General features: G+C 44.7%; 1 protein-coding gene across 1 annotated transcript in view; it reads right to left on the bottom strand.

Annotated features, from left to right (window-relative positions):
- LOC143768887 (uncharacterized) overlaps positions 1 to 11,945 on the bottom strand; it is a 38,309-nt gene extending 26,364 nt beyond the window's left edge. Inside the window, exon 1 of the mRNA XM_077257506.1 lies at positions 11,828 to 11,945. The gene's annotated coding sequence lies outside the window, so the exon portion shown is untranslated. The remainder of the gene's footprint in view (positions 1 to 11,827) is intronic.
- Between the last annotated feature and the right edge of the window lie 402 nt (positions 11,946 to 12,347).

Raw genomic sequence — 12,347 nt, 5'->3', positions numbered from 1 at the left:
ATCAGAGTCATGTCATGTCAAACACAATAGTTAATAAATAACATTTCCCACATCTCTACTATACATCAGCACAATGTTTGAAATATATTTTTCCCCAGCAAAATGTACTCTCTCATTTTTCCAACAAAATGTACTAAACAATTTTTTAATAAAGGAAAATTTGCTATATTCATAGTATGGAATCTATATGGGTACTGGCCACTTACTTCCCAGTATGTTAACATCAGCCCCCAGCCATTGGCTTTTCCTCAGCTGGTTAGGAAAATTATGGGTTACCCCATGTCAATTTTTTTTTATTTATTTATGTCTTTATAAAGTACCGTATATACTCGAGTATAAGCTGACCCGAGTATAAGCCGACCCCCCTAATTTTGCCACAAAAAACTGGGAAAACGTAATGACTCGAGTATAAGCCTAGGGTGGAAAATGCAGCAGCTACCGGTAAATGTCAAAAGTAAAAATAGATGCCAATAAAAGTAAAATCAATTGAGACATCAGTAGGTTAAGTGTTTTTGAATATCCATATTGAATCAGTAGCCCCATATAATGCTCCATGCAGTTCATGATGGCCCCATAAGATGCTCTATATTAAAATATGCCCCATATAATCCTACATAAAGGTTAATAATGGCCCCATAAGATGCTTCATAGACACAGTTGCCCAATATAATGCTGCACAAATGTTGATTATGGCCCCATAAGATGCTCCATAAAGATATTTGCCCCATATAGTGCTGCACAAACGTTGATTATGGCCCCATACAGACACTTGCCCCATATAGTGCTGCACAAACGTTATGGCCCCATATAGTGCTGCACAAAAGTTAATTATGACCCCATACAGACACTTGCCCCACATAGTGCTGCACAAATGTTATGGCCCCCATATAGTGCTGCACAAATGTTATGGCCCCCATATAGTGCTGCACAAATGTTATGGCCCCTATATAGTGCTGCACAAACGTTATGGTCCCATAAGTTGCCCAATATAGACACTTGCCCCATATAATGCTGCACACACGTTATGGCCCCATATAGTGCTGCACAAACGATATGGCCCCATATAGTGCTGCACAAACGTTATGGCCCCCATATAGTGCTGCACAAACGTTATGGCCCCCATATAGTGCTGCACAAACGTTATGGCCCCCATATAGTGCTGCACAAACTTTATGGCCCCATTCGCTGTTGCTGCGATAAAAAATCACATACCTCTCCGTCGCTCAGGCCCTTGGCACTTGCTATATTCACCTGCTCCTTGTTTCGGCGCCGCTCAGTCTTCAGCGTCTCCTGCACTGACGTTGAGGCAGAGGGCGCGCACTAACCACGTCACCGCTCCCTCTGACTTCAGCGTCACTGCAGAAGATGGAGCGGCGCCGGAACGAGGAGCAGGTGAATATCACGCAGCGCTCCCCCTCCCCGGTATACTCACCTGCTCCTGGCGCTGTGCAGTCCCTGCTTCCCGCAGCTTCTTCCTGTAGTGAGCGGTCGGTCACCGTTACCGCTCATTACAGTAATGAATATGCGGCTCCGCCTCTATGGGAGGTGGAGCCGCATATTCATTACTGTAATGAGCGGTACCATGTGACCGCTCACTACAGGAAGAAGCTGCTGGCGAAGCCAGGGATTTGCAGGGACCGCGCCAGGAGCAGGTGAGTATAGACAGCCCCCGCTCCCCCTCCCCTGCGGACCCCTGGGTATGACTCGAGTATAAGCCGAGAAGGGGACTTTCAGCCCAAAAAAATGGGCTGAAAATCTCGGCTTATACTCGAGTATATACGGTAAGTAAAAGTACAAAAAAATAAGCACACAAAGCACTGATACTATCTAGCTCCATCTTTGAACATATTTAATAATACATAAAACTCTTTAATTTCTATGCTGTATTTCACTCCATACATGTCACACTGACAGCAAAGGGACACGGACAGCACACAGATGTCGCATACATACACACGGATGGTACCCGGACATGGAACACGGATTTCACCAGTACTTATTTTTCCAGTACAGAAGTCACCAGTAAGTGTGAAGGAGGCCTCAGTGTTACATGGTCTGTCAATATAGACACCTTTTCTGAAAGGCCACAGAGGCTGCAACACCGTTAATCCAGAGGCACCAGGAACCAAACAACATCATGAAGACCAAGGAGATATCCAAATAAGTCGTTGAAAAGTACAAGTCATGATCAGGTTATAAAAAAAATCACAGTCTCTGATGACCCACAAAAGCACCATCAAATTTATTATCAAATGGAAAGAACATGGTAAAACAGCAAACCTGTCAAGAGAGGGCCACCCATGAAAACGCTCAGTCAGGGCAAGGAGGGCATTGAGAGAGGCATCACAGAGAATAAAGGTCACCCAGTAGGTGCTGTAGAATTCCCAAGCAAAGACTGAAATATCTATCTATACGCTATAATCACATGCGATCACCCACAGTAGCTGTGTATCAGTAGATGCGGCTAATTCAGTGGTGTGAATAGCGGAGTGCATGAAAATAAAGGTATAAAAGAAATAAAGTTGGCTCTTGAGATCGCCATAACAGCTGTCAAATAATATACGATCATCCCAACTGTCTGCGCAAAGGTACAGTACAGACCAAAAGTTTGGACACACCTTGTCATTTAAAGATGTTTCTGTATTTTCATGACTATGAAAATTGAACATTCACACTGAAGGCATCAAAACTATGAATTAACACATGTGGAATTATATACTTAACAAAAAGTGTGAAACAACTGAAATTATGTCTTATATTCTAGGTTCTTCAAAGTAGCCATCTTTTGCTTTGATGACTGCTTTGCACACTCTTGGCATTCTCTTGATGAGCTTCAAGAGGTAGTCACCGGGAATGGTTTTCACTTCACAGGTGTGCCCTGTCAGGTTTAATAAGTGGGATTTCTTGTCTTATAAATGGGGTTGGGACCATCAGTTGTGTTGTGCAGAGGTCTGGTGGATACCCAGCTGACAGTCCTACTGAATAGACTGTTAGAATTTGTATTATGGCAAGAAAAAATCAGCTAAGTAAAGAAAAATGAGTGGCCATCATTACTTTAAGAAATGAAGGTCAGTCAGTCCGAAAAATTGGGAAAACTTTGAAAGTGTCCCCAAGTGCAGTGGCAAAAACCATCAATCGCTACAAAGAAACTGGCTCACATGAGGACCGCCCCAGGAAAGGAAGACCAAGAGTCACCTCTGCTTCTGAGGATAAGTTTATCCGAGTTACCAGCCTCAGAAATCGCAGGTTAACAGCAGCTCAGATTAGAGACCAGGTCAATGCCACACAGAGTTCTAGCAGCAGACACATTTCTACAACAACTGTTAAGAGGAGACTTTGTGCAGCAGGACTTCATGGTAAAATAGCTGCTAGGAAACCACTGCTAAGGACAGGCAACAAGCAGAAGAGACTTGTTTGGGCTAAAGAACACAAGGAATAGACATTAGACCAGTGGAAATCTGTGCTTTGGTCGGATGAGTCCAAATTTGAGATCTTTGGTTCCAACCACCGTGTGTTTGTGCGACGCAGAAAAGGTGAACGGATAGACTCTACATGCCTGGTTCCCACCGTGAAGCATGGAGGAGGAGGTGTGATGGTATGAAGGTGCTTTGCTGGTGACACTGTTGGGGATTTATTCAAAATTGAAGGCATACTGATCCAGCATGGCTACCATAGCATCTTGCAGCGGCATGCTATTCCATCCGGTTTGCGTTTAGTTGGACCATCTTTTTTTTTTTCAACAGGACAATGACCCCAAACACACCTCCAGGCTGTGTAAGGGCTATTTGACCAAGAAGGAGAGTGATGGGGTGCTACGCCAGATGACCTGGCCTCCACAGTATCCAGACCTGAACCCAATCAAGATGGTTTGGGGTGAGCTGTACCGCAGAGTGAAGGCAAAAGGGCCAACAAGTGCTAAGCATCTCTGAGAATGCCTTCAAGATTGTTGGAAGACCATTTCCGGTGACTACCTCTTGAAGCTCATCAAGAGAATGCCAAGAGTGTGCAAAGCAGTTGCAGCGCCCCAGAGTCCTGGTCGTTGCAGTAATGTCGCTCTGCCACTAAGGGGAGTGGTGTTACGTCTGATTGCACTAAAGGAGTTTCTCTGACCAGGTAACACTCACACTAGACTTCACACTCCGGCCGCCAGGGGGGGTGGTTCTATCTAGTAGGCCACTCCTCACACTCTGGTAAAACTGGGGGTTGGACAGGAAGACAGGGAGAGAAGTAACTGGGAAGAGCTAGTGAGAGGACCTGTCAGGGATGGGATCCTGGCAGACTCCTAAGAGCAGAACTAACCAGTGAACAACGGGAATACAGTAAAGAGGAATTAGGACCAGAAGGAGTCGTGCTGTTAGACCGAGGCAACATCCTTCTGAGGCGCAAACAGTCGGTGGCCGGAACGCCGAGCAAGTAAGAGACTCTAAGTACTACTGCAAACCACGGCAGGGCAGCCAATTATAGGTTGGCTGTCTCACACAAATCACCTAAGCAGACAACGGAGGCAGCTGTGGGAGAGGGGCGACTCTAGGGTCCCGGAAGAACTCCAGGCCTACCCCGTCATACGGGTGCGTCCTACCATATCACCTGGGGGACGGAGAGAACGAACATCAGAGACAGGCAGAATCAGTTGTGAGGACTATCCCGGGAGCTCAGCAGGGAAGAACTACAACACCCAGCGCTAGAAGGTAGACACTGATTCCCACCTGAAAAGGAAACTCCTGATGTGCCTTTGGACCGGCCGGTCTCTGACAGCCCTGTTGACAGCACTCTGGACTGAGGACTCTAAAACCTTCAGTAAAGAGGTAAAGAGACTGCAACCTGGTGTCCTCGTTATTTACTACGACCTACACTGCACCGCAACATTACCATCGCATCTATCATTGTGCGCCCCTCAGCAGGGTCACGGACCGGGTCTAACCACGTGACCACCCCAGAGCAGAGACTCAGAGGCCCGGTACCGGGTACCCCTCGGCCCTGCGGCAGTGGGGGCGCTACACAGTCATCAAAGCAAAAGGTGGCTACTTTGAAGAACCTAGAATATAAGACATATTTTCAGTCATTTCACACTTTTTTGTTAAGTAGAACTCCACATGTATTAATTCATAGTTTTGATGTCTTCAGTGTGAATGTACAATTTTCATAGTCATGAAAATACAGAAAAATCTTTAAATGAGAAGGTGTGTGTTAGGGTTGGCGGAACGCACCGAATATATTTATTAGGCGAGATAGGTGCGTTCGCAACCCGGGATCCACCGTGCAGGAAAGAACCCGCTGCTAAGTAAGGCGGTGAAGTAAATTAGTATAAACGAACTCTGTAACTTCACAGAGCCCGTAGTAAAGAGATCACTGTGGCCAGTTTAGCTCACAGGGAACAGAGCTACTGAGTAGAGCTGACAGTGGTCATGCAGTCCAAAGCAAACACGCTGCTCCTCTCCGGTGGAGCCGGGATTCTAATGGCTATTAGCCAGCCCTGAATTCACTCATAAGAAACTCCTCGCCGGAGGTGCCAGCATTCTATGGGCTTATTTCAGCCGGGTCCCTGACTGCATATACACAAAATTCCTCGACGGAGGTGCCAGCATTCTATGGGCTTATTTCAGCCGGGTCCCTGACCACACACACGAGCACACTGGCACTGAGCTTGTACACATTCGATACTAGCGCAGGGCTGTGCGGTCATGAGAACATTTTATAGCTGCAGCAACTTCTGGACCTTCCCAGAAGGACCAATGGAAGACTTCCACAGAACTTGATCAGGTACAGGGCCTTCCTGGAGGACCAATGGAAGTTGCTGCAGTACCTGAGCATGTGACCCTTGATCTCCATTGAGAGATCTTACCCTGGGCATGCTCAGTGTGTGCAAAGTAGGACTTAGTCCCAGAAAAGCCTGCTTGCTGCAGACCAGTGCAGGGTACAATAGCAGAGCCTGGAGAGGCAGTAACCCTTTGCACAGTATTAGATTCAGTGAGACTCTGGGACCGACATCTCCACTGAGCAGGCTCCACTGCGGCTGATGCAGAATGGGAGACCGCAGCAGACATGGCTCGAGATTCCCCCTGTGCAGTGGCGGGAACTCAACTCCTAACAGTGTGTCCAAACTTTTGGTCTGTATTGTAGATGCGACTATCAAAGTGGAATGAATAGCCGCCAATCCAATATTGGACGAAACAAGTTCATATTACAACACTCAACTTAAGCTGCCCTACATAAATGGCAAGCATATAGCCTATCACAGGAGATCTATAATCTATCTAATCTATCAAATGCGATCTGTCTGAAACAGAGACGATGACGGAGCCATGCTCTTAAGTAAAACATATTCTATGTACACATCAGTCAATAAACAGACACATGTGGATCAGTCACAATTTATTAATAATCTTGACTGACAATACAGTATAAGATCATCCAAAACTAATTACAGGCTTATAATCACTAATTGGTGACTGTGCAATTTAAAGTTTCCTCTCAGGCTCAGTAATTAATCTATCATACAAAAAAAAGAGTTCTCTTACAGTTGTCCCTTATAAATAATAATATATTTTACATTTATAAGGAATTAGTGGATCACAGCTGGAATTAATAATATATTATTGTGATCCAATATACATCCTTATTGGATGTTTGTGAATTTAAAAGGTTTTTATTTATATACATTAAAAGTTAAATTTTATTACACATTATTTCCTTATTTATCTACCCTTTTACTAAAATCTATGGTCTACTGGTGTTGTACACCAATGGGTAATTTTGTACAATGACAATATACATGTTATGATGTTTGGTTAGCGGTGCCTCTTGCTTCATGGTGTTGCAGCGTCAGTGGCCTTTCAGGAAGATATGCATATACCGACAGACCGTGTGACACAGATTGCACACAGGTGGATTTCCTTGTATTAAGCATGTGGCTTATGATGGTAATTGCTTGCACCAGAAATTTTTAGGGGTTTTGTAGCAAAAGGGGTGAATACATATGCAGATGCTTATTTTAGCATAGCCAAGTTGTGTCGATGCCCCCCCAGCCCTCCGAGTGATGTCTATGCCCCCAGCCCTCCCCAGTAATGTCAATGGAGAGGAGATTCTACTGTAATATAGCACTGTTTTTTCAAACTTTCAAAGTCTCTCTCTACTCCATTGTGGCTTTTTATTTTCTAAATCACTTTCTCATCTAGAGTCTGAGGCTGGGTGCACACGATCCAGTAGTGGCAGTGCTTTGGATGCAGCTTATGTTTGCTGTGTCTAAAGCGCTGAAGCCTATTGAATGCAGGTGAAACCGCATGTTTTCACTGAACTGTGCGGATTCACCGCGTCCAATACATTCTACTAGTGAAATTTCTCTTGCAGAGACCAGTGTTTCCGCAAGAGAATTGGACATGCTGCAGTTAGGAGAGACGCGCCACATGCCCATCTTCGAAGGGTGAGCCGCAGGTTTCTGTGCACGCATAGTGGACATTTCTTGAAATCCCATCCACTATGCCATTGATGGCGAATCTATGGCATGCGTGCCACAGGGCACTCTCTGTAGGCACGCACGACAGACCTTCCGCTGCACATACTCCTCTCCCTTCCAATGTTCAAATGAGCAGGTGCATCTCACAAAATTAGAATATCATCAAAAAGTTAATTTATTTCAGTTCGTCAATACAAAAAGTGAAACTCATATATCATTCAGAGTCGTTGCAAACAGAGTGATCTATTTGAAGTATTTATTTCTGTTAATGTTGATGATTATGGCTTACAGCCAATGAAAACCCAAAAGTCATTATCTCAGTAAATTAGAATACTTTATAATACCAGCTTGAAAAAATATTTTTAACCCTTTACTGACCTCGGACGGGATAGTACGTCCGAGGTCAGCTCCCCTGCTTTGATGCAGGGCTCCACGGTGAGCCCGCATCAAAGCCGGGACATGTCAGCTGTTTTGAACAGCTGACATGTGCCCGCAATAGGCGTGGGCAGAATCGCGATCTGCCCGAGCCTATTAACTAGTTAAATGCCGCTGTCAAACGCAGACAGCGGCATTTAACTACCGCATCCGGCCGGGCGGCCGGAAATGATGGCATCGCCGACCCCGTCACATGATCGGGGGTCAGCGATGCTTCAGAATAGTAACCATAGAGGTCCTTGAGACCTCTATGGTTACTGATCCCCGGCAGCTGTGAGCGCCACCCTGTGGTCGGCGCTCACAGCACACCTGATTTTCTACTACATAGCAGCGAACAGCAGATCGCTGCTATGTAGCAGATCGTGCTGTGCCTGCTTCTAGCCTCCCATGGAGGCTATTGAAGCATGGCAAAAGTAAAAAAAAAAAGTTAAAAAAAATTAAAAAAAATGGTAAAATGGACATGGTAAAACCAATTATGTCGTTCAAAAGTACAACTGGTCCCGCAAAAAATAAGTCCACACATGGCCAAATTGACGGAAAAATTAAAAAGTTATGGCTCTGGGAAGGAGGGGAGCAAAAAACGAACACAGAAAAACGGAAAATCCCAAGGTCATGAAGGGGTTAAAATCCAAAATGTCCTACTGAAATGTTTGTTCAGTAAATGCAGTCAATACTTGGTCGGGGTTCCTTTTGCATCAATTACTGCATCAATGCGGCAAATGGAGGTGATCAGCCTGTGGCACTGCTGAGATGTTATGGAAGCCCAGTTGCTTTGGTAGCAGCCGTCAGCTCGTCTGCATTGTTGGGTCTGGTGTCTCTCATCTTCCTCTTTACAATACCCCATAGATTCTCTATGGGGCTAAGGTCAGGCGAGTTTGCTGGCCAATCAAGCACAGTATCACTGTGATTGATTGGCCATCAAACTCATCTGACCTTAATCCCGTGGGGTATTGTCAAGAAAATGAGAGACATCAGACCCAACAATGCAGAGGAGCTGAAGGCTGCTATCAAAGCAACTGGGCTTCCATAACATCTCAGCAGTGCCACAGGCTGATCGCCTCTACGCAAAGTAGCATTGATGCAGTAATTGATGCAAAAGGAGCCACGACCAAGTATTGACTGCATTTACTGAATATAAATTTTCACAGGCCAACATTTCAGATTATAAAATAATTTTTTCAAGCTGGTGTTATAAAGTATTCTAATTTACTGAGATAATGACTTTGGGGTTTTCATTGGCTGTAAGCCATAATCATCAACATTATGTCGTGCGACGGTTGCGCCGTGTTTTGGCGCACCACCGGCACAAAAAAAGTTACATGTAACGTTTTTTGTGCGTCGGGACAGCCATTTTTGACCGCGCATGCGCAGCCGAAACTCCGCCCCCTCCTCCCCGGACCTTGCAATGGGGCAGCGGAAGCGTCTGAAGACTGCTTCTGCTGCCCACGTCGGGCATTTTTGTCACAGTATGCGTCGGCATGTCGGGCCGACGCAGCGCGACGGCCCCGTACCGACGCTAGTGTGAAAGCAGCCTAATACACGAGTTTCACTCTTTGTATTGAAGAGCTGAAATAAATTAATTTTTTGATTATATTCTAATTTTGTGTGATGCTCCTGTATTTGGGTCTTTTAGACGCTAGCACATTTAATCCCTATCCTACAAATGGCGTAGATTTACGCCGATGTCGGTATCCCTACCTTTGATGTGGGCTCCTGCGGTGAGCCCACATCTTTCCAAGGACATGTCAGCTGTTTTGAACAGCTGACATGTGCCCGGAACAGCCGTGGGTGGAATCGCGATCCACTCACGGCTATTAACTAGTTAAATGCCGCTGTCAAATGCTGACAGCGGCATTTAACATGCGCTACCGGCAATCACGCCCATCACGTGATCGCGGGTCACTGGTGTGTTGGAATGACAACCTGAGGTCTCCTGGAGACCTCTATGATTGTTAGTGCCGGATTGCTGTGAGCGCCACCTGGTGGTCGGTGCTCATAGCAAGTCGGTAATTCTGCTACATACAGGTGGTATGATCATCACCTGTATGTAGCAAACACAATCAAGTTATGGCAGCTTAGGCTTCTTTCACACTAGCGTCGTGCACTGCACGTCGCTATGCGTCGTTTGGCTGCAAAAACGCATCCTGCAAAAGTGCTTGCAGGATGTGTTTTTTCACCATTGATTAGCATTAGCGTCGCTACGCTTTGCCACACGTCGCAACCATCGTGCGACGGTTGCGCCGTGTTGTGGCGGACCGTCGGCTGCAAAAAACGTTACATGTAATGTTTTTTTGCGGCCGACGGACCGCCATTTCCGACCGCGCATGTGCGACCGGAACTCCGCCCCCCACCTCACAATGGGGCAGCGGATGCGTGGAAAAACAGCATCCGCTGCCCCCGTTGTGCGGCGTAAACAACGCTGGAGTCGGTACGTCGGCCCGACGCTCTGCGACGGGCCGAGTACGACGGTAGTGTGAAAGAGGCCATATAGTCTCCTGTGGAGTCTATTGAAGCATGCCAAAAGTAAAAAAAAAAAAAAAGTTTTTAAAAATATAGTTCAAATCACTCCCCCCTTTCGCTCCATTCAAAATAAAGCAATTAAAAAAAAAAAAAAAAAACTACACATATTTGGTATCGTTACGTTCAGAATCGCCCGATCTATCAATATAAAAAAGGATTAACCCGATCGTTGAATGGTGTAGCGAGTCAAGATGCCAGAATTAGGTGTTTTTGGTCGCCGCGACATTGCATTAAAATGCAATAATGGGCGATCAAAAGATCATAACTGCACCAGCGCGCAAATGATAAGCCCTCACCCAACTCGAGATCACGAAAAATGGAGACGCTACGGGTATCGGTAAAATGGCGAAGTGTATGTATATATTGTTCAGGGGGACAGTGTGTGTGTGTATATATTTTGCAGTGTGTATATACATTTTGCAGAGAGCCAGTGTGTGTGTATTTTGCAGAGGTGCTGTGTCTGTGTGTATATATTTCGCAGAGGGGTAGTGTGTATGTATTTTGCAGAAGAGTAGTGTATATATTCTGCAGAGGGGCAGTGTGTGTGTGTATTTTTCAGAGGGGCAGTATTGTGTGTATTTTTTTAAAGAGGGGGCAGTGTGAATTTTTTGAAGAGGGGCTTTGTGTTTGTATGTTGCAGAGGGGCAGTATGGCCCTGTATGGAGGTGAAGTGAATGCGATACACTTTATGTGGCAATAGCTGTTTAAACTTCACTTAGTTCCCACGATCAGGTGTATAGGCAATTGAATTCAGTTTCCACAATCAGGTGGTATATAACTAATCGTAATATAAAGTTTTGTCAATGGGTTTCTTGACAAAATCGTATTTTACTGGTACACTACACTTTAAATTATAAAAGATAAAATGTCTAATTGCGTGAAAATGACAGCAGAAAAAGGAAGTCAAATACAAACTTGATTATTTGCATGTTGCCTAAATGATTAAAGCAATTTAACAACTTGACAACATCTCACTAAACAACAGTGGATGAACATAGTAGTTGTTGTCTACAGTAATGTAATGCAATATACAGTATGTAGACTGCATGGGAATCATTAAAGGGACCTGCTAACTAATTTGTGCTGCCTAAAACATGGGCAGCACGAAGCAGAGCCTGGCAGAACAATTGAACGTAGCTGTATTTCACTATGGAACGCCGGTGACTCTCCCAAACGGCTTATCACAGTGATGCTCCAGGGAACTGAGCGGACTCTTCCTATATACATACAGGAGAGACATGACAATCAAGTAGATTCAAGTTCAAGGATCCAGTGCAAACCAAAGCTAATCAAGACCTTCTCTGTGAGTGCATCAGTGTACATATATATGAAGATACGGTTACTATGGACATTATGGAACACACACACACACACATATATGTGTATATATATATATATTTATTCTATTTTCCCACTTACAGTAGGGCAGCCTGATGACCATTTGTAAAGAACAGAAATTCTTTTTGTTGAAGGCGGTGAAAGCGGCATTGCTTAATTTTTTTTTAATCTTCAGGGTCTGAAATTTACAGGAACTGTTGACAGAGAAAGAAAGATGTTTCAATAATGGAAATACTCTTGCAATCAAATCCTTAAAAGTCTGGTATTTAACACAGATAATATAATGTTTTTTGAAGATAATTAGTCTAAAAAGCAGTTCTCACCAAATTGCTAAAAATGCTGATGATGCTTAGAGGTTACATGGACGCCTAGGTGAACATCAAGCGACAGGTAAACTCAATATAACATTGTAAAAAAGGATCCAGCACTTTACGCAAGCTTTCTGAAATGATGCTCTTTAATCAGCAATGATATTCCAAACTCTGCCATATGCCTGCAGTAAGCCAACACAGCGGGGTGGGTAGGGGATCGGAGAGGTATTGCTCTATATTTTCTATGTATCATCCTAAAACCCTTTATCATGTCTAATGAAGGAGAGGAC

This window comes from Ranitomeya variabilis, chromosome 4, assembly GCF_051348905.1.
Source record: "Ranitomeya variabilis isolate aRanVar5 chromosome 4, aRanVar5.hap1, whole genome shotgun sequence".
Taxonomy (NCBI): domain Eukaryota; kingdom Metazoa; phylum Chordata; class Amphibia; order Anura; family Dendrobatidae; genus Ranitomeya; species Ranitomeya variabilis.
Note: the sequence above shows the minus strand (reverse complement) of the source record. Positions and strands in the feature narration are given on the sequence as shown.